The sequence below is a fragment of the Symphalangus syndactylus genome, chromosome 3, assembly GCF_028878055.3.
Source record: "Symphalangus syndactylus isolate Jambi chromosome 3, NHGRI_mSymSyn1-v2.1_pri, whole genome shotgun sequence".
Lineage (NCBI taxonomy): Eukaryota > Metazoa > Chordata > Mammalia > Primates > Hylobatidae > Symphalangus > Symphalangus syndactylus.
The window spans coordinates 17995108-18018426 of record NC_072425.2 but is presented as its reverse complement, the minus strand read 5'-3'; the positions used below and the strand labels follow the sequence as shown (position 1 = coordinate 18018426).

At 42.1% G+C, this 23319-nt stretch overlaps 1 protein-coding gene across 5 annotated transcripts in view; it reads left to right on the top strand.

Annotated features, from left to right (window-relative positions):
* The first annotated feature begins 254 nt into the window (after window positions 1-254).
* The window catches only part of ZBTB43 (zinc finger and BTB domain containing 43), a 33202-nt gene continuing 10137 nt past the window's right edge, over window positions 255-23319 (top strand). The window contains exons 1-2 of one of the 5 annotated variants that reach the window (XM_055271059.2): window positions 255-376; window positions 4006-4128. The gene's annotated coding sequence lies outside the window, so the exon portion shown is untranslated. Of the gene's footprint in view, window positions 403-434; window positions 841-4005; window positions 4129-23319 lie in introns of those variants that run through there. The other 4 variants (XM_055271056.2, XM_055271060.2, XM_055271055.2 and 1 more) reach the window with 4 other exon arrangements.

The window sequence follows — 23319 nt, the reverse complement described above, 5'->3', positions numbered from 1 at the left end:
CCTCTCGGCCTTCCAAAGTGCTGGGATTACAGGCGTGGGCTACCGCGCCTGGCCTATGTCAAGGTTTCAAGAAGGTTTAGAACTCGGTATCTACTCCCCTATTTTCAACAGCGTAGTCAGTCCCTAAAGTTGACCCGCTCCAGACTGTACTGCGCAGGCGCCCGCTACCTCTGCGCTCTCTCCCGACGCCCAGCTCAGACAGTGAGTCCCGCATGCGCACTCGGCTTTCTCTCTGACGCACCCCCGGAAGCACTGTCAGCTTCGGGGGGCGGGACCGAGAAGCATTTCCGGGGGCTGAAGGTACAGGGTGAATCTGTTGCGGCAGCGGAGGCTGGAACAGGCCTGCGCCGGCGGCGGAGAGGATCTCTCGGGCGGGGTATGTGAGCGCTGAGCCCTTGGCAGGTACTGCGTGGCCAGGACCACGGGCGGCAAGGGTAGGGGAGGAGAAGTCGGTAGGGGAGTTAAGGGCTCCTCTGCAGGCCCCAACGCTCGCGCCGCTGGCTCCGCCAGGCCCATTCCGTGGACCGGCATGCCAAAGCCCCGCGCGGGAGGTTGGGGTCCCGGCGCTCCAGCTCCAAATCCCGCAGTCTCCTGCCCACACGGCGCGCAGACCGCGACACCAAGGCCTTTGGGGCAGCCTCTTGCCCAAGGTCACCCTCGCGGCCGCGGAGCTCCGCCGGCCACAGCGCTTAGAGATCCCGCCCCCGTCCGTCCGCTGGCCTTTGGGGGCGTAGGGTGGGCGCGGCTTGACGGCCTCGGGTTCGAGCCACCAATGCGTGAGGCCTGACGAGCTGAGCTGGGAGAAAGACTGCTCCTGGACTTCGCTGATCTTCTGTTTAAGTAAAACATTCAGCAACCCCCGTTGCTGTCTCTGTCACCTGTTGTAACCTGCCCTTTTTGTCTTTCAGCTAGGTCCCTGTCAACCTGATATTTCTCTCCACTTTGTCTTTGTCGGGGTATCTGGATCCTGTTTTATATCTGTCTCCACCTTGCTTCTGTGTCTGTTCACCCTGTCTCTGCCACTCAGCCGTTACTCTAATTCAGGGCCTGTCAGTCTGGCTTTTTGGCCATCTGTCTGTTTCTCTCTTTCTGCCAACTTTGTTTTTTCCTCTTGTTTCTCTTTCCTAACTGAGTTTGTCTGGGTGGGGCAGGGCTGCCCAGACCTCTGAGCCATGGAAGGTGACTCATGACCCCGTGAAGCTCCCTGCACTGGTGACACTCTCAGTGACTCGACCGCAGTTTGGCCTCAACTCTGACAGATGTCGCTCAACATAAGTGTCAGAGTGCAGGAGAGCTTGTCAGGGAGACAGGAGGCCCATTTTAGGACCAGAGCAGCTTGATGAGTCTTCTCCTTTTCTCGCCTGTGGTTTTTCAGGCCTGCACAGCTTCCCAAATCCCTTCGCTCCGTCCACTCACCACGGGATGGTCTCCAGGGATCTCTGGAGCCTGCTCTAAGGAAGGATCAGACTGAGGTCTTTGGGGCTACTGGAACGTAGCAGGGTTTCTGGGATAACTACATGCTTAGTTCAGAGATTGTGTCAGCATTTTCAATTAAATTATAAGAAACCTAATAATTGGGAATTTATTATTTGCTTTACAGAAGTACCACGGGAGAAATAAACCACACACAAAAGGACAAATGTCGTTTGAGAGCACTTAAATGAAGTACCTAGAATGAACCAATTAAGAGATGGAAAGTAGAATAGTTTACCAGGGGCTGGGGAGAGGAGTTATTGCTTAATGTTACAGAACAGAGTTTTGGGGGCTGATGAATAAGGTCTGGAAATGGGTTGTGATGATTGCACAACATTGTGAATGTACTTCACTGAATTGGACTCTTAAAAATACTTAAAATTGTTAAGTCTTAAAGTTTTATGTATATTTTATGCAATACAAAAAACAAAAACAGTATTCATTGGAGACTCCTGAAACCAATAAGCTCCTTTTACATGTAATTTTTCAAAATTCATTCTGTAGGTGTTAGGAACACAGTTGAACCTGTGTTTATTCCTACTCTCTTTACAGCAGTGGGTACAGCTGAGGTTCTTAGAAAAGTTTAGTTAAGTGAATTTGGTTAAAATCTTCCTCAAGCTTTCTACTTACTTTCTGCCCTGGCTCTCCTCCCTCCGCCTTTCTTGGAATCAGTGCAAGAATCTGCTCATAAGTAGGATACTTGATAATTATGCTTTTCACAGGAAGAAAACTCATAAGGCTGAAAAATAGCCCTTTTATTATAATGCAAAATTATGTGTTATTTCTTGAGTTTTGTTATGGGGGATGCCTTTGTGGTTTTTTTGTTTTTTAAAATCTCTTATTTAAGCTATCTATTTGCCCTTAAGGTAGTTTATCAAGCTTTCTAATAAGATATCGCAACTGAATTACTACTTTATTTAATTGAATCCTAGATGCTGTTATTTCATGTACCACCAAGGAAGAGAGAAACCCTGCTAATTAAACTATGGCTTAATGCGCTCTTATCGTTTAGACTTTTTATTATTGAAAACACTTTTAGACTTAGACACTGAAACATGGTATCAATGCCTATTCTAATACATATATACAGAGGAAAAATAAGAATACATTGGTTAAAGTGTTCATTAAAGTTAACATTCCAAGTTCTACTCTTCTGTGTACTTTTCAATTCAGAGTGTGTCCATATTTTTTCTAGAGTGTCATCCTTTGTGTCATCAAGAACACTGATGAGGACCTCAGCAGTTCTCTATCGTCTCAGGCAGTGACAGCTATTAAAACTGCCACCTGGTGATCACATTCTGATTTCAGGAATTTTAAAATGTGAAAAAATGCATGTCTGAAAATTAATTGAAGAGTATCATTTTCATGAACTTTTTTTTTTGTTTGTTTTTGTTTTTTTGAGATGGAGTCTCGCCCTGTCACCCAGGCTAGAGTGCAGTGGGCAGTCTCGGCTCACTGCAACCTCCGCCTCCTGGGTTCAAGTGATTCTCCTGCTTCAGCCTCCCGAGTAGCTGGGATTACAGGCGCCCGCCACCGCACACAGCTAATTTTTGTATTTTTAGTAGAGACAGAGTTTCACCATGTTGGCCAGACTGGTTTCAAACTCCTGACTTCAAATGATCCACCTGTCTTGGCCTCCCAAAGTGCCGGGATTACAGGTGTGAGCCACTGCGCTGGGCCTGAACTTTTCCTTTTCACTCTATTTATATTTGCAGTTAGAATAGGGGCTTTTGTCTTATTTGTAACATATTGAGGAAAAAATATTTTTTAAAATTTGTTGATATGTTGTTAATTTCTTGAAATGAGTGCTGTTTCTGCGGTCTTTCTTGATTTCAACTTCTTATCCTGAATTCTAATGCACATGAGAGTACAGTTAAAAACATTTCCTTGGCTTTATTGAAATTCGATGGAAGGATGATCGATAAATGGGGGGTTACTTTCTCGAATGTTACCTTCTCCTTCGAATCTCAGAGAGTTTGCTGTAATAGAATGTTTGTCCTGGAAGTTTTTAAGTAAAACATTCAGCCATGGCTTAAAATTGAAGGGAGTCATGAATCAAACTTCATAAAGCAGGTGGCTTGTTTTTTTTAAAAGCATCTTAAAATAGTTTATGCTAAGTTATTTGGCCAAAGTGTTCTAATTAGGAAAAAAATGGAAGAATACTGATTGACAATGGTCAGGAGACCAATAGCGCTCTTCCAAAGGATATATTAATTCTGCAAAATTACATAGTCATTGGCCATGTTTTCTAGTTTTAATGAATATGCCACAGTAATGGATGAGAGGTATATGGGAATTATGCACTGTCTTTTCAATTTTTTAGAAAATTTAAAATTATTACAAAATAAGTTTGTTTTTTTAAAAAATACAAGAGCAGGAGCTACGAAGTTGCAGAATGGAATTTAATATAACCAAAAATGCCAGTTTTGATTACTTTTCTTTCTGCCACTAATGTACATCTCTAGTGTTTATTAGCAAATACACATGTACATAGCATCTCCTTTACATTTTCACTGTTACTCTTCCTTCCAGAAGTCAATGTGATTTTAATTTGAAGCAAAACTGAAATGGGTTCTTCTTCCTCATTCTATTTATATTGCTTTTTGATGGCCATGGCATAAGGAACTTTATCCCAGGAATACAGCTTTGCATTAGGTAAGCTATAAACTTGCTCATGATACCATTTTTAAAATTACTTACTGTAATCATTTCTCTTTTAGCAAAAATAATAATGTATTTTATTAAGATTTTTAATTCCTCTAGACCAGAAGATTCTTTCTTCTCTTCTGAAGAGATGTTACACCTTCTAAGGCCCACCAATGCCATACTTTGCACTGATAGGACATTTAATGTCAGAGAAATTTTTCTGCCAAGTGATTTTTTTGTTTAACTTAGAAAAATGTTAGATTTGGAGTTATACTGCTGTTTGAATCCTGACATGCCATTTCTGAGATGTGTAACCACTGGCAGGTCTTTTAATTTGAGCTTCAGTTTACTCATATTTCAAAGGGATGCAGTGAGACAGGAGTGTTGTGCAATGCAGGTTTCCATAGTGCGCTTCGTGAACTCTAAAGCATTTCACTAATGTAAAGAGTAGGCATAGGGTATTGGTATTTTTGTACATTTGTGCCAGGCTTTAAATTTACTGAAGCAACATTTACTATGTTTAAATGTGCTTTCTATAGTAAGCATGCAAATTACCATATGCTCTGATTATAGAACTCTCTGAAGGACTTCACAATAAGTAGCTGGTGGGTCTGCTTCCCTATTATATTGCTGTCATCTGTGTTTTTAGGATGTTTAATCGGTGTTTAAATCACGTATAAAATTTTACTTAGAGTTCCTCAGCTGAATAATAGTGGCTGTTATTAAATTCATCAAAGTTGGAAGGAATCTTGAAGGTCATCTAGTTCAGGATTTCTTCAGTATGTTGCCCCTCATCTGCTTTAAAAAAGCCAAATAGCTTTTAAGAAGCATAGTGGAACAGGCTGGGATCAGTGTGTTTGTTTTAGAACTGTTGCTATTGGATTAAAAAAATAAAATACATGTGCAAAGTGACATAAAACTGCTGGTATCTTTTTTTTTTTTTTTTTTTGAGACAGAGTCTCACTTTGTTGCCCAGGCTGGAGTGCAGTGGCGGGATCTCAGCTCACTGCAACCTCCGCCTCCCAGGTTCAAGCAGTTCTCTGCTTCAGCCTCCAGAGTAGCTGGGATTACAGGTGCCGGCCACCACACCCGGCTAATTTTTTGGTATTTTTAGTAGAGACAGGGTTTCACCATCTTGGCCAGGCTGGTCTTGAACTCCTGACCTTGTGATCCACGGGCCTCAGCCTCCCAAAGTGCTGGGATTACAGACGTGAGCCACTGCGCCTGGCCCACTAACTGCTGGTATCTTATTAAGGTTTTTGTTTGTTTGCTTGTTTTTGAGATGGAGTCTCTCTCTTGTTGCCCAGGCTGGAGTGCAGTGGCAGGATCTCCGTGCACTGCAACCTCTGACTCCCAGGTTCAAGAGATTTTCCTTCCTCAGCTTTACGAGTAGCTGGGATTACAGGCGTCTGCCAGCATGCCCAGCTAATTTTGTATTTTTAGTAGAGACAGGGTTTCACCTTGTTGGCCAGGCCAGTCTTAAACTCCTGACCACAGGTGATCACCGCCTTGTGTTCCCAAAGTGCTGGGATTACAGGCATGAGCCACTGTGCCCAGCCATCTTTTTTTTTTTTTTTTTTTTTTTGAGACGGAGTCTCGCTCTGTCGCCCAGGCTGGAGTGCGTGGTGCGATCTCGGCTCACTGCAACCTCTGCCTCCTGGGTTCAAGCGATTCTCCTGCCTCAGCCTCCCAGGTAGCTGGGACTACAGGCGTGGGCCACCACGCCCAGCTAATTTTTTTTTTGTATTTTTAGTAGAGACGGGGATTCACCATGTTGGCCAGCATGGTCTCCATCTTTTGACCTGATGATCTGCCCGCCTCGGCCTCCCAAAGTGCTGGGATTACAGGCGTGAGCCACCATGCCTGGCTTGGGCCATCTTAAATCTAAGGATGGTCAGCGTGCTAAAGTTTGTGAATGCATTGTATATAATAAAATTATTTAGATTATTTGTGAAAATGATATTCACGTTTACTTTCCATACTCTCAAACTATAATGATATTCACAGCCAGGCACGGTGGCTCACGCCTGTAATCCCAGCACTTTGGGAGGCTGAGGTGGGCGGATCACATGAGGGTCAGGAGTTCGAGACCAACCTGGCCAACATGGTGAAACCCTATCTCTACTAAAAACACAAAAATTAGCTGGGTGTGGTGTCACACACCTGTGGTCCCAGCTACTCAGGAGGCTGAGGCAGGAGACTCGCTTGAACCTGGGAGGCGGAGGGTGCAGTGAGCTGAAGTGGCACCACTGCCTTCCGGCCTGGGCGACAGAGACTCCATCTCAAAAAAAAAAAAAAGAAAAAAAAAATTATATTCACCTTTTCTTTCCATCTGTTAAGCTCTAGTGGGCCTGAACAAGTACTTTAGATTTAAATCTCAATTTTACTGCTTACCAGTTATATGACCTTAAATTGCTTAGCTTTTTTGTCTATCTCCAATTCTGTACAATGGAAGTAAAAAATACCTATTGAGTGGGTTGCTGTGAAGATTAAGTGAGACAGCACATATAAAGTACTTTGCATAGACTTTGTGCAATGTATCAAGCAGTTTATATATTTGTATATGTATGTCATGAATAGTAGTTGCTGTTATTTCCTATTAATGATGACATTTTCCTAGTCACTCAGTCATGAAATTCAAAGCTGGCATTGGTACATCAGTTTGCCTTGCATTACTTTTTATTTTATTTATTTCTATTTTTTTGGGATGGAGTCTCACTCTGTTGCCCAGGCTGGAGTGCAGTGGGGTAATCTTGGCTCACTGCAACCTCCGCTTCCTGGGTTCAAGTGATTCTTCTGCCTCAGCCTCCCGAGTAGCTGGGACTACAGGCACCCACCACCACACCCAACTAATTTTTGTGTTTTTAGTAGAGACAGGGTGTCACCGTATTAGTCAGGCTGGTCTTGAACTCCCGACCTTGTGATCCACCCGCCTCGGCCTCCCGAAGTGCTGGGATTACAGGTGTGAGCCACTGCACCTGGCCACATTACTCTTTTTTAAACAGCTTTACAGAGACATAATTCACAAGTAATAAAGAGGTTTGTTTTTTTTTTTTAGTATATTCGCAGATTTGTATACCCATCACCACAATCTAATTTTAGAACTTTTGTCTCCCCTCAAAGAAACCCAATTAGCAGTTGCTCCCCATTTCTTCTACCCGTAGCCATGAATCTACTTTCTGTCTCTATGGATTTGTCTATTCTGGACATTTCATGTAAATAGAGTCATACAAGATATGGCCTTTTGTGTCCGACCTCTTTCATTTAGCATAATGTTTTCAAGTGGCAGCCGTGTTGTCACATCTATCAGTATTTCTTTTTTATCGCCAAACATCCTATTCTAAGGATATATCCTGTGTGTTTATCCAGTCATAAGTTGATGGAGCTTATGATGCTTTTCACTTTTTGGCTTTTAAGAATAATGCAGTTATGAACATTCATGTACAAGTTTTAGTGTGGACATCGTATGTTTTCATTTTTCTTGGGTATATACCTAGGAGAATTGTTGGATTACGTGGTAACTCTATGTTTGACTTCCTGAGGTGCTGTCACACTGTTTTCTACAGTAGCTGTACCATTTTACATGCCCACCAGCAGTGTATGGGGGTTCTAATCCCTACACATCCTCACCGACACTTGTTATTGTCTGTCTTACTTTTCACAGCCATCTTAGTGAATGAGAAGGGGTGTTTTGTAGTTTTGATTTGCATTTTTCTAATTACTAATGATGTTGAGTGGTTTTCATATGCTTATTGGTTATTTGTATATCTTCTTTGGAGAAATGTCTCTTCAAATCCTTAATCTGTTTTTCAGTTGGGTTATTTATCTTTTTATTATTGAGTCGTAAGAGTTCTTGAGGTATTCTGGATGCAGGTCACTCGTTAGTTACATGATCTGCAAATAGTTTCTCCCATTCTGTGGGTTGTCTGTTCACTTTCTTGATGGTATCATTTGTACCTTGTACTACTGCTGTATCTTCCTGCTGACCAGTTCTGTCAGTCTCATCAATGCCACCCCTTTTCCATACCCACTGTTACTTTTTTTTTTTTTAATTTTTTTTTTTGAGATGCAGTTTTGCTGTTGTTGCCCAGGCTGGAGTGCATTGGCATGATCTCGGCTCACTGCAACCTCCGCCTCCCAGGTTCAAGCAGTTCTGCTGTCTCAGCCTCCCGAGTAGCTGGGATTAGAGGTGTGTGCCACCACGCCCGGCTAACTTTGTATTTTTAGTAGAGACAGGGTTTCACCATGTTGGCCAGGCTGGTCTGGAACTCCTGACTTCGAGTGATCCACGTGCCTCAGCCTCCCAAAGTGCTGGGATAAAAGACGTGAGCCACTGTGCCCGGCTCCACTGTTACTTTTATTACTACCTAGACTATACTTGTTGAAATCTTATAATTAGCTTCTACTTCAGACTTTCTCCTGCTTTAGTCCTTCAGCAGATCAACCTTCCTTAACCGTGCCTCACAACACGTCACTTAAAGTTTTCAGTGCTGCCCCAATGCAGACGTCTCATTCGGCTTTTTCTAGATTTATCTCCCATCACTTATTGTCACTGGTAGAAGGAAGCACAAGTAATGATGTGTGTGTCACCAGGGTTAGTCTTAAGTGGAAGAGACCCAAGGGAGATCTGAAATGGCTTTCTGATGGTAATTTCACCATAATCTAAGATCTTGCCGCTAGTGTGATTGGACCAATAACTCAGTTTCTTCAACATATCATACTTATGATGTACCAAACCCATAAGAGATTAAAGTGTGTAAACCAGAATGTCATGTGACTTATAATTTTTCTTTCTATGTTAATAAATGAGATTGGCTTGTAGGGTTCTTTTGTTGGCCAATTTTGATACCAGAGTTTTGTATAAAATTTATGAATTTTCTCTTACCCTATTGCCTTGTCCTCTTCTCCCCCCTACTTTTAACATTTCTAGTTTTATCATATTGTGTAATCCATTGTATAGTCACATGTAATCAAATGTGCCCTGTGCATTTCTGCTTTGGGGAATTTATTGATGTTCTCTGTAGCCACATATATTATCATTTTTGTAAATGTCCTACAGACATTAGAGAAGGAGTATTATTTGTAGAGTATATAGGTATTGCATTAAATTAGCTTTATTGATAGCTGTCTAAACCTATAGATTCTTATCCTTTGTCTACTTGATTTATTAAGAATTAAAGAGGGATACTTGTATTTCCTGCTACAATTACATTTCTGTTACTGTTACCTTATTTTCTAATATTGTACTCTGACACATAAAAGTTCACAGAGTAAACTTCATTGTGAATTATAGGTTTCATCAGTTAACAATAAACTTTCATCCTAGCTGATGATTTTTACATTGAAATTTACTTCGATATTAGTATTGTGTTGCTTGACTTTTGTTTTCATGTGACTTTTTTTTTTTTTTTTTAACTTTTGACCTTTATGGTGATACATTCTTTCAACTTTTCTATGTCTGAAAAAGTATTTTGGGCTGGGCACAGTGGCTCATGCCTGTAATCCCAACACTTTGGGAGGCTGAGGTGGGCAGATCATGAGGTCAGGAGATCGAGACCATCCTGGCTAACACGGTGAAACCCTGTCTCTACTAAAAATTCAAAAAATTAGCCAGGCATGGTGGTGGGCACCCGTAGTCCCAGCTACTTGGGAGGCTGAGGCAGGAGAATGGCGTGAACCCAGGAGGCAGAGCTTGCAGTGAGCTGAGATCTCACCACTGCGCTCCAGCCTGGGCAACAGAGTGAGACTCTGTCTAAAAAAAAAAATAAAGAAAGAAAGAAAAAAAATATTTTGCCTTCATTTTGAAGATATTTTTATGGGTATAGAATTCTAAGTTGACAGGCCTTTCCGCCCCTCCCCCACCTTAATTTCAGTATTTTTAAATGGTCTCCTGTCTCCTGGGTTGTATTGCTTCTGAGGTTCTCTGTACACAAGGGGCCTTTTTTTGTGTGGCTGCTTTTAAGATTTTCTCCACTGATTTTAAATGATTTGATTATGATGTGCCTTGCTGTAGTTTTTTTCATGTTTCTTGTGCTTGGAGTTTGTTGAGCTGCTTAAGTCTGTGAGTTCGTAGTTTTCATCAAATTTGAAAAAGTTTTGGCTGTTTTTTTCACATATGTATAAAATGTGTGTGTGTGTGTATTGTTTTTATATATATACAGTTTTCAATATATAAAACAGTATATATATATAGTTTTCATGTGTCTCATAGCTTATCACATAAAATTTTTTGCCCTCCCCATGACAATCATGTCTACATTAGGTATCTGGAAGTTGTCTCACAGCTCACTGATACTCTCTTCCCTTTTTATTTGCCTTTTTTTTTCCTCTGTATGTTTTATTTTGTGTAAGTTTTTGTTGCCATGTTTTCAAGCTCACTAATGTTCTGCAGTGTCAATTCTGTTGTTATTCTCATCCCAATGTATGTTTGTTTTTTAAATCTCTAGTTGTTTTATTTGGGTCTCTCTCTCTTTTTTTTTTTTTCAGTACTTTCCCTGTCTCTACCTAACATGCTTAATCTTTCCTCTACTTTCTTGAATATACAGAATATAGAATTGTCTACCAGTTGTACAAATCTCCTGTCATTTCTGGATCTGTTTCTGTTGATCGATTCCTACCCCCACCTCAGTATCCTGGGTTATATTTTCCTAGTTCTTGGCATGCCTGGTGATTTTTAAATTTGATGTCAGATATGAGTTTTACCTTGTTCGGTGCTGGATATTTTTGTATTATGTAAATGTTCTCAAGTTTCATTCTGGAACATAATTAAGTTGGAAACAGTTTGATCCTTCTGAGGCTTGTTTTTAAGCTTTGTTTGGCAGGACCAGTACTGCATTTTGTCTGGAATTAATTTGTCCCCACTACTGAGGTAAGGCTTTCCTGAATACTCAAGGTTTTCCACTCAGGGCAGTTTTCTTCAATTAAATTTATTTTTTATCATTTCACATTCTCTGGTTCTTTCTCTCAAGGACATTAACGGGCTGTACATTGATCTCTCTTCTCTGTTCTCCTGCTTTATCATCTTCTCTCTCGCTGTTTTCATTTTCCTGTGTTTTAGTAGAAGGTCCCCAAAGTGCCTTCCACATTATCGATTCCATTTTTTTTACTGTTATAATTCTGCTTTTTATCGCCTGTGTAAATTTCTGCTCTATATTAGTTTCCTGATACCCTATCGTTAATTCAGTCTGCCCTTTTTTTCATATCATTCTACTGTTTTGTCTCATCTTCCTTATACTTTATTCAGAGACTGTGGTTTCATGAAGTTTGTGAAAAACATTTAAAAAATTGTTTAAAATGTACTCTTTGTCTATTTCTTGCCATTTTTTCTTTTTGATATTCTGGAATATATCCACAGACCCGTGCTGGTTTTATTTTGTTTAATTTTTGAGAGGGAAACATTCTGTTCAGGTCTGAAATTTGCTTTTGGGTCCCTTGCTGTATACCTGAATATTGTTAGAATCAGCTCTTAGTTCTTAAGCTAGATGTAGGGCTGAACCACATTGACATCTGGGATCAGTTGAATGGGGCTGGAGGGGTAGGCCTTAGGCACTCTCAGGGGAGCTTGAGCTCTGTGTACTTTCTTTGCAGTTGGTGAAATTGGGATACTAGGACCCTCTGTTGTCTTTGGCCCAACTGGCAAATGATGGCTATGCCTTTACCTCCTTCCTGGGGCTACCAAGCCCCACCCCCTTATGTTAATATTTTTTCCTTCTGCCAAGGCAATGTGTAACCTGTGGTATCCTAATACCATCCACCTCTGAGTTTTGCCAGTCTGCAGGACCTGTCTGTCCTTGGCTTTTAGCTCTGGGACTCCAAGTGAAAGTGTTACTGATCCTGTCAGAATTGCCTGGAATAGGAAGTGGAGTTTCAGGCCAGTGTTTCCCTTCAACTTGGCCGCATTTCTACTATTTTTTTTTTTTTTTTTTTTTTTTTTTTTTTTTGAGACAGAGTCTTTCTCTGTCACCCAGGCTGGAGTGCAGTGGTGGCAGTTACAGCTCACTGCCGCCTTGACCTCCCCTGCTCAAGAGATTTCCCCTCTTCAGCCTCCTGAGTAGCTAGGATGTCAGGTGCATGCCACCATGCCTGGCTAATTTTTGTATATTTGTAGAGATGGGGTCTTGCTATGTTGCCCAGGCTGGTCTTGAATTCCTGGGCTCAAGTGATCTGCCCACCTCAGCCTCCCAAAGTGCTGGGATTACAGGCATGAGCCACCATGCCCGGCTGTACTGTGACCGTTCTTGATTGTCTTTGAAGTCCCCCATAGTACATTGAATATAATGTTCCAAGAAGTTTTTTTTTTTTTTTTTTTTTTTTTTTTTTTGGAGACGGAGTCTCGCTCTGTTGCCCAGGCTGGAGTGCAGTGGCGCGATCACAGCTCCCTGCAAGCTCCGCCTCCCAGGTTCATGCCATTCTCCTGCCTCAGCCTCCCGAGTAGCTGGGACTGCAGGTGCCTGCCACCACGCCCGGCTAATTATTTTGTATTTTTAGTAGAGACGGGGTTTCACCGTGTTAGTCAGGATGGTCTCGATCTCCTGACCTTGTGATCCACCTGCCTCGGCCTCCCAAAGTGCTGGGGTTACAGGCGTGAGCCACTGCGCCCGGCCCCATGAGGTTTTTTAGTGAGCTAATTAATTACTTCTGTGACATCATCTAAATAACCGAAACAACAGCTATACTCTCAGTATAGGTCACAATTGCTTATGAGTTTGTAATAGAAAAACCTGTAGAAGTTTAACATGTTGCAGGTCAGAGAATATGGAGAAATGCCATATTCACCCAAAGTTAAGGGCAAGGATTTCTGATAGGGCTTGGTATGAATCTGTGTATTGCTTTGGGTAGTATTTTTGTTTTAACAATATTATGTCTTCCAATCCATAAACAACATGGGATATCTATTTATTTGTGCCTTTATATTTCAGCAGTGTTTTGTAGTTTTTTTCTTTTTCTTTTTTTTTTTTTTTTTTCCTTTTTGGACAGAATCTCCCTCTGTCACCCAGGCTGGACTACAGTGGTGGGATCAGAGCTCACTTTAGCCTAAAACTCTTGGGCTCAAATGATCCTCTTGCCTCAGTCTCCCAAGTAGCTGGGACTACAGCTGTGCACCACTATGCCTGGCTAATTAAAATATATATATATATATTTAGAAACAAGGTCTTGCTGTGTCATCCAGGCTGGACTCAAACTTCTGGCCTCAAGTGATCCTCCCAAGTAGCTGGGATTGCAGATGAGAGCCACCACACGTGGCCGTTGTGTAGAGACAGGGTTTTACCATACTGCCCAGACTGGTCTCAAACTCCTGAGCCCAAGCAATGCGCCCACCTCGGCCTCCCAAAGTGCTAGAGTTACAGGCATGAGCCACCATGCCCAGCTTCTTGAGTGTTTTTGTCACAAAAGGGTGCTGAATTTTGTCAGATGCTTTTTCTGTATCAGTTGAGATGATATGTGTTTTATGTGTTTTTTTCCCCTTCACTCTGTTAATGTGCTGTGTTGCATTGATTGATTTCATATGTTGAACTATCCTTGCATTCCAGGAAGAAATCCCACTTGCTGGTGGTGTATAATTCTTTTAATATGCTGCTTAATTTGGTTTGGTAGTATTTTGTTGATACTTACTCCAGTGTTCATAAGGGATATTGGTCTATAGTTTTTGTATAGTGTTTTTGTCTGGCTTTCATATCAGAGGGCACACCTGACCTGATAGAATGAGTTAGGAAGTAGTCCCTCCCCTTCAGTGTTTTAGAAAAGTTTGAGAAGGATTGGTGTCGATTCTTCTTTAAATGTTTGTTATAATTTACCAGCGAAGCCATCAGGTTAGGATCTTTTCTTTATTGAGTCAATGTCCTTGATAGTTATAGGTCTTTAAGGGTATTGTTTAATTTCCACATATTTATCATATATTTATTAGCTTTTCAGTTTTCTCTCTTGATTGCTACATTCATTTCATTGTGGTTAGAAAAATACTTTGTATTTTTAAAAAGACTCAGTCCTGTTAAGTGTATTAAGACTTGTTTATGGTCTAACATATGATCTATCCTGGAGAATGTCCTATGTGCACTTGGTGAGAATGTCCTGTGTGCACTTGGTGGCTGACGCATCCTATACAGGCATACCTCATTTTGTGCTTCACGGATATTGCATTTTTTTTTTTTTACGAATAGATAGTCTGTGACAGCCCTGCATTAAGGAAGTCTATCAGCATCATTTTTCCTGTTGCACATGTTTATTTTGTGTTTCTGTGTCATATTTTGGCAGTTCTTGCAATATTTCAAACCTTTTCATTATTATTATATCTGTTATGGTGATCTTTGATCAGTAATTTTTTGATGTTACTATTGTAATTGTTTTGAGGCACTACAGACCACACCCATAAGGGACAGCAAACTTAGTCAATAAATGTGTGTTCTGACTACTCCACTGACCGATGATTCCCCCATCTTTCCCCCTGTTCAGGCCTCCCTATTACCTGATACACAACCACTTGAAATTAGGCCAATTAATAAACCTACAATGGCCTGGTGTTTAAGTGAAGGGAAGAGTCATATGCTTCTTACTTGAAATCAAAAGCTAGAAATGACTAAGCTTAGTGAGGAAGGCATATCAAAAGCAAACATAAGCCAAAAGTTAGACTTCTTGCTCTAAACAGCCAAATTGTGAATGCAAAAGAAAAGTTCTTGAAGGAAATTGAAAGTGCTACTCTAATGAACACATGAATGATAAGAAAGTGGCAGCCTTAGTGCTGATATGGAGAAAGTTTTAGTGGTCTGGATGGAAGATCATACCAACCACAACATTCCTTTAAGCCAAAGCCGTCAGAAGAAGACCCTAACTCTCTTCATTTCTCTGAAGGCTGTGAGAGAGGTGAGGAAACTGCAGAAGAAAAGTTTGAAGCTAGCAGAGGTTGGTTTATGAGGTTGAAGGAAAGAAGTGTCTCCATAATGTAAAAGTGCAAGGTGAAGCAGCAAGTGCTAATGTAGAAACTGTAGCAAGCTATCTAGAAAATCTAGCTAAGATAATTGGTAAAGATGGCTGCACTAAGCCACAGATTTTCAATGTAGATGAAAAAGCCTTCTGTTGGAAGGAGATGCCATCTATGACTTCCATAGCTAGAGAGGAGAAGACAATGCCTGGCTTCAAAAGACAGGCTATAACTCTCTCGTTAGGGGCTAATGCAGCTGGTAACTTTAAGTTGAGGCCACTGCTCAGGTACCATTCCCACAATCCTAGGGTCCTTAAGAATTCTGCTAAGTATACTCTGCCTGTGCTCTATAGATGGCACAGTGAAAGCTTGGAGACAGCCTGTTTACAGAATGCTTTACTGAATATTTTAAGCCCACTGTTGAGACCTACTGCTCAGAAAAAGATTCTTTACAAAGCATTACTGCTCACTGAGAAGGCACTTAGTCACCCAAGAGCTCTGATGGAGATATACAAGGACATTAGTATTGTTTTCATGCCTGTTAATACAACATCCATTCTGCAACCCGTGGACCAAGGAGTAATTTCAATTTTCAAGTCTTATTATTTAAGAAATACATTTTGAGCCAGGTGCAGCAGCTCACACCTGTAATCCTAGCACTTTGGGAGGCCAAGGCAGGCAGATTGCCTAAGCCTAGGGGTCCAAGACCAACCTGAGCAGCATGCAAAACCCTATCTATACCAAAAATGCAAAAAATTAGTGAAGCATGGTGTCAGGCACTTGTAGTCCCACCTACCCAGGAGGCAGAGGTGGGAGGATCACGTGAGCCAGAGAGTCGAGGCTGCAGTGAGCCACAATCGCACCACTGCACTCCAGCCTGGGTGACAAAGCGAGACCCCCATCTCAAAAAAAAAAGGATATTTTGTAAGACTGTAGCTGCTATTGAGAGTGATTCCTCTGACACTCTGGTGGATCTCTGGGCAAAGTAAATTGAAAATGTTTTGGAGGCAGTGCGGTAGCTCACACCTGTAACTCCCAGCACTTTGGGAGGCCAAGGTGGGTGAATCACTTGAGGTCAGGAGTTTGAAACCAGCCTAGCCAACATGGTGAAACCCTGTCTCTACTAAAAAAAAATACAAAGATTAGTGTGGTGGCGTGGTGTCACATGCCTGTAATCCCAGCAACTTAGCAGGCTGAGGCAGGAGAATTGCTTGAAGGCAGGAGGCAGAGGTTGCAGTGAGCTGGGATCGCGCCACTGCACTCCAGCCTGGGCAACAGAGCAAGATTCTGTCTTTAAAAAAAAAAAGAAAGAAAAAAAGAAACACAAACAAAATGTTTTGGAAAGGATTCACTATTCTAGATGCCATTAAGAACATTCTTGGGCCGGGCACGGTGGCTCACGCCTGTAATCCCAGCACTTTGGGAAGCCGAGGCGGGTGGATCATGAGGTCAGGAGATGGAGACCATCCTGGCTAACACAGTGAAACCCCGTCTCTACTAAAAATAAAATTAGCCGGGCGTGGTGGCATGCACCTGTAGTCCCAGCTACTCGGGAGGCTGAGGCAGGAGAATGGCGTGAACCCAGGAGGCGGAGCTTGCAGTGAGCCGAGATAGTGCCACTGCACTCCAGTCTGGGCGACAGAGCAAGACTCCATCCCCAAAAAAAAAAAAAAAAAAAAAAAATTCGTGATTGGTGAGAGGAAATCAAAATATTAGCCTTAACAGAAGTTGATTCCAACCCTCATGGATGACTTTGAGGGGCTCAAGACTTAAGTGGAGGAATTAATTGGAGATGTAGTGGAAATAGCAAGAGAAATAGAATTAGAAGTGGAGCCTGAAGATGGGACTGAATTATTGCAAAGGCATGATAAAACTTGAGTGGATGAGAAGTTGCTGCTTAGGGATGAGCAAAGAAAATGATTTCTTGAAATGGACTCTACTCCTGGTGAAGATGGTGTGAACAGTATTGACAACAAAGGATTTAGAGTAAGCTTTTCTAACCTGTGGCCCAGGACGGCTTTGAATGTGACCCAACACAAATTCATAACCTTTCCTAAAACATGAGTTTTTTTTTTTTTTTTTTTTTTTTTTTTTGCGAGACGGAGTTTCTCTCTTGTCGCCCAGGCTGGAGTGCAATGGCACTATCTTGGCTCACTGCAACCTCCATCTCCCGGGTTCAAGCAATTCTCCTGCCTCAGCCTCCCAAGCAATTACAGTCGCCCACCACCACACCCGGCTAATTTTTGTATTTTTAGTAGAGACAGGGTTTCACCATGTTGACCAGGCTGGTCTCGAACTCCTGACCTCAGCTGCTCGCCCACCTGGGCCTCCCAAAATGCTGGGATTACAGGCGTGAGCCACCATGCCCGGCTGATATATATATATATATATATATATATATATATATATATATTATGTATTTTTAAAGCTTATCTGCTATGGTTAGTGTTAGTGTGTTTTATGTGCAGTCCAATTCTTCCACTGTGGCTCAGAGAAGCCAAAAAAATTGGACGCCCCTGATTTAGAATATAAACTTTATTGATAAAGCATCAGCAGGATTTAAAAAGATTGACTCAAATTTTGTGAAAGAAGTTCTGTGGGCAAAATGTTATCAAACAGCATTGCATGCTACAGAGAAATCTTTTGTGAAAGAATCAATTGATGTGGCAAACTTCACTGTTGTCTTATTTTAAGAAATTGGCAGGCCAGGCACGGTGGCTCATGCTTATAGTTCCAGCAGTTTGGCAGGCTGAGGCAGGCGGATTGCTTGAGCCCAGGAGCTCAAGACCATCCTGGGCAACGTGGTGAGACCCTGTCTACAAAAAATACAAAAATTAGCTGAACATGGTGATGCATGCCTGTAGTCCAGCTCCTTGGGAGGCTGAGGCAGGAGAATTGCTTGAGCCCAGGAGGTCAAGGCTGCAGTGAGCCGTGATCACATCACTGCATTTCATCCTGGGCAACAGAGCGAGACCCTATCTTGGGAAACAAAAAAGAAAGAAAGAAATTGCTACAGCCACCCTACCCTTCAGCAGTCACCACCCTGATCGGTCAGCAGCCATCCACTCAAGGTAGGACCCTCTACCAGCAAAGAGATTACAACTGGCTGAAGGCTCAGATGATTGTTAGCGTTTTCTAGCAATAAAGTATTTTTAAATTAAGGTGAGTACATTTTTTTTTTAGACATAATGCTATTGCACACTTAATAGACTACAGTATGGTGTAAGCATTACTTTTATATGCACTGGGATACTAAAATTTATGTGGCTCACTTTATTATGCTGTTTGCTTTATTGTGGTGTTCTTGAACTGAACCGACAATATCTCTGAGGTATGCCTGTATATGTCTTTATAGCAGGCTTAACTGGTTTATAATGTTGTTCAAGTCTTCTGTTTCCTTATAGATCTTCTGTCTGCTTTTTTCTATCAATTCTTGAAAGTGGGGTATTGGAGTCTCCACCTATTATTATAGAACTGTCTATTTCTTCCTTCAATTTTATCTACTTTTACTTCGTATATTTTAGAGTTATCTTGTTAGGTGTGTATATGTTTATAATTGTTATATTTTCTTGATAGATTGAACCTGTTTACTCAACATATAATTCTTTGTCTCTTGTAACCTTTTTTGACTTAAAATCGATCATTTCTAATAATATAGCCATCTCAGGCCATTTTCTGTTGCGTTTACCTGGAATATCTTTTTTGATCCTTTTACTTTCAGCCTCTTTGTGTCATTATATCTAAAGTGAGTCTCATGCTCATCTCGGCAGCACATACACTAAAGTGAGTCTCTTGTAGACTGCGTGTAGATGAGTCGTTTTTTAATCCAGTTACTGACAAGGAAAGATTCACTTTACAATTTAGCTATTTGTTTTCTGTATGTCTTACATGTTTTTTATTCCTCAATTCTTCCATTATTGCCCCCATCCTACTTTTTATTATTTAGGGGTTTGGGTTTGTTTGGCAGTAAACCATTTTGATTCTCTTCTTTTTGTGTATGTTTTTAGTTATTTTCTTAGTAGTTACTTTGGGGTTTGCAATTATCATTTTAAACTTTTAACAACTTAACTTGAATAGTACCAACTTAGGTTTAGTACAGTCACAGCAAAGTATATCTCCTGTCCCTTCACCTTCATGTTGTCATTGTCACTGATTATATCTTTATATATTGTATAGTATGTATATTAACATAAATTTATAATTATTGTTTTATGCATTCATTAGTCTTTTAAATCATATAGAAACAAAAGAATTATAAACCAAAAGTACAACAATGATGGCTTTTTTTTTTTTTTTTTTTTTTTTTGAGACAGAGTCTCACTCTGTTGCCCAGACTGGAGCGCAGTGGCGTGATCTCTGCTCACTGCAACCTCCACCTCCTGGGTTCGAGCGATTCTACTGCCTCAGCCACCCGAGTAACTGGGATTACAGGTGCGTACCACCATGCCTGGCTAATTTTTGTTTTTTTAGTAGAAATGGGGTTTCACCAGGTTGACCAGGCCGATCACAACTTCTGACTCAAATGATCCACCTGCCTTGGCCTTCCAGAGTGCTGGGATTATAGGCATGAGCCACTGAGCCCAACCAATGGTGACTTACATATTTACCTAAGTAGTTAACCTTTACCAGCGATCTTTGCTTTTTTATGTGGCTTTTAATTGTCTAGTGTTCTTTTATCTCAGCCTGAAGGACCCCTTTAGCGTTTCTTGTAGAGCAAGTCTACAGGTAGTGAACATCCTTAGCTTTTGTTTCTCTGGGAATCTAAGTTTCTCCTTCATTCTTGAAAGGATACTTTTGCCAGATCTTAATTGACAGATTTCTTTTTTTAAGTGCTTTAAATAGATTGTCCTACTGCCTATGGCCTCCATATGGTTTCCGCTTATGGTTTCTGATGAAAAATTAGCTGTTAATTTTAGTGAGGATCTCTTTTACGTGACTAGGAGCTTCTCTCTTGCAGCTTTCAAGATTCTCTTTGGCTTTGGCTGTTTCTACAATTTGAGTATAATGTGTCTTTATCCTGCCTAGAGTTTGTTGAGCTTCTTGGATGTGTAGATTCAAATCTTTTATCAGTTTTTAGAAGTGTTTGACCATTATATATTTCTTCAAATTGTTTTTCAGCCCTTTTCTGTGCCTCTACTTCTGGAACTCCCATGATATGTATGATGGTGTCTCACAGGCACCTCAGGTTGTGTTCATTTTTCTTTTGTTGTTGTCGTTTTTGAGACAAGGTCTCACTCGGTCACCTAAGCTGGAGTATAGTGACGTGAACATGGCTCACTGCAGCCTCAACCTCCTGTACTCAAGCGATCCTCCCACCTCAGCCTCTTGTGTAGCTGGGACTATAGATGCATGCCACTATGCCTGGCTATTGTATTTTTGGTAGAGACAGGTTCTCACTATGTTGCCCAGGCTGGTCTTGAACTCCTGGGCTCAAGCTATCCTCCCACCTCAGCCTCCCAAAGTGCTGGGATTCCAGGCATGAGCGACTGTGCCCAGCCCATTTTTCTTCATTCTTCTTTCTTTCTACTCCTCAACTGGATTTTATTTACCTTATCTTTGAGTTTGTTGATTTTTTTTTTTTTCCTTCTGCCTGCTCAAGCATGCCATTAAACCCCCTCTTATGAACAGGTAATTTCAGCTTGTATTAGTTTGCCAGGGCTACCGTAACAAAATACTACAGGCTGGGTGGCTTAAGCAATGGAAATGTATTTTCTCACAGTTCTGGAAGTGGACAGTCTGCGATCAAGATATTAGCAGGTTTGGGTTCTTCTGTGGCCTTCGTCCTCAGCTTGCAGATGGCCTCCTTCTCACTGGGCCCATACAGAGTCTTTTCTTTGTGCTTGTGCATCCCTAGTGTCTCTGTGTGTGTCCAAATCTCACCTTATAGGGACACCCATCATACTGTGTTAGGGTGCATCTAAATGGCTTCATTTAGGTTAATCACCTCCTAAAGGCTCTATTTGTAAATATAGCCAGACTCTGAGGTACAGGGCATTACAGCTTCAGTGTGTGAACTGAGGGGCAGCAGGGGAAATGCAGTTCTGCCCGTAATGCATCGTTGCACTTTTCAGCTCCAGCTTTTTCCATTTGGTTCCTTTTTATAATTTCTTTCCCTTTTTTTTGAGATTGAGCATCACTCTGTTGCCCAGGCTGAAGTGCAGTGGCGCCATCTCGGCTCACTGCAACCTCCCGCCTCCCGGGCTCAAGCAATTCTCATGCCTCAGCCTCCTGGGTAGCTGGGACTACAGGCTCGTGCCACCATGCCCAGCCAATTTTTTTTTTTTTTTTTTTTGAGACGAAGTTTCACTCTTGTTGCCCAGGCTGGAGTGCAGTGGAGCGATGTTGGCTCACTGCAACCTCCACCTCCCGGGTTCGAGCAATTCTCTTGCCTCAGCCTCCCAAGTAGCTGGTATTACAGGCGCCCACCACCACGCCCAGCTTATTTTTCTATTTTCAGTAGAGATGGGGTTTTACCGTGTTGAATACTGGTCTGGAACTCCTGACCTCAGGTGATCCACTCATCTCAGCCTCCCAAAGTTCTGGGATCACAGGCATGAGCCACCATGCCCGGCCCATGCCCAGCCAATTTTTATAATTTTTATAGAGATGGGGTTTCACTATGTTGGCTAGGCTGGTCTCGAACTCCTGACCTCAAGTGATCCACCCACCTTGACCTTCCAAAGTGCTGGGATTATAGGCATGAGCCACCACTCGTGGCTGCCCCCTGCCTTTTTTTTTTTTTTTTTCTTGAGACGGAGTCTCGCTTTGTTTCCCAGGCTGGAGTGTGGTGACACGTTCTCAGCTCACTGCAAGCTCCACCTCCCGGGTTCATGCCATTCTCCCACCTCAGCCTCCTGGTAGCTGGGACTACAGGCGCCTGCCACCACGCCTGGCTAATTTTTTGTATTTTTTAGTAGAGACGGGGTTTCACCGTGTTAGCCAGGAGGGTCTCGATCTCCTGACCTCGTGATCCTCCTGCCTCAGCCTCCCAAAGTGCTGGGATTACAGGCGTGAGCCACTGCGCCTGGCCTCCTGGCCCCTTTTTATAGTTTCTGTCTCCTTATTGACATTGTTCTCCTGATTTCCTTTACTTTATTCATCATTTTCTTTTGTTCTTTGAGCATATTTAAAACAGTGGATTTAACCTCTGCGACTTATGATTCTAGTATTGGTGTTTCCTCAGGGACAGTTTCTAATTCTTCTTCCTGTGAATGTACTGTGTGTTCCTTTTTCTTTGTATGCTTTTACTTTCTTGTTGAGAACTGGACATTTGGAGTATGATATTGTGGTAACTCTGGAAATCAGATTCTACGCCTCCTCAGGGATTGCTTTTGTGACTTGGTGAGGTTAGTTATCTGTTTGTACAAAGTCTGTATTCCTTGTTGCATGTAGTTGCTCAAGTTTTTTTTTCTCTTATCCATGAAGCCAGCCTGTGACCAGGTAGATTTCCTTAAATGTCTGGATCTGTGTGTGTGCGTGTATAGATGTAGGTGTAGGTGTTTTAAATCTTGTGATAGGTGCCACCAGGAAAACCACTGCAGCCTGAGGGGGCTAAAACAAAGCTGAGCGGGTTTGCCAGACTGGCCAAAATGCACAACCGCACATTTTTGGAGGACAAGGTCCTTTCTCCACCCCCCTCCCCTTGCATGAGCCAGCTGCTGTGGGAACACAGGCCACCTTTCTGTAGGCTGTGTGTGGCAGGGCTGCGGAATGGGGATTTATGCACACTGATCTCTTCTGAACTTCAGCAGCCTCCCTTCATCCAGCACTCTCTTGGTTGCTGTGAGTGTCTGATCTGCTTCCAGAGTCCTGAAATCGTGATTTTGATCATTTTTTCAGCTTCGTGATTGTATTGGTGGAGGAACCAACCCATGGAGCTTCTGACTCCACCATTTTCCATAACCTCTCTTGTGGCATTTATTTTTTTAGAATTGATTTTAAATGTATTATTCTCAGTCATGTAGAATTCCACAGCAGAGGCCAGGCGAGGTGGCTCATGCCTGTAATTCCAGTGCTTTGGGAGACCGAGGTGGGCGGATCACCTGAGGTCAGGAGTTGGAGATCAGCCTGACTAACATGGTGAAACCCCGTCTATACTAAAAAAAATACAAAATTAGCTGGGCATGGTGGCACATGCCTGTAATCCCAGCTACTTGGGAGGCTGAGGCAGGAGAATCAATCTCTTGAACCCAGGAGGCAGAGGTTGTGGTGAGCTGACGTCGCACCATTGCACTCCAGCCTGGGCAACAAGAGCGAAACTCTGTCTCAAAAAAAAAAAAAAAAAA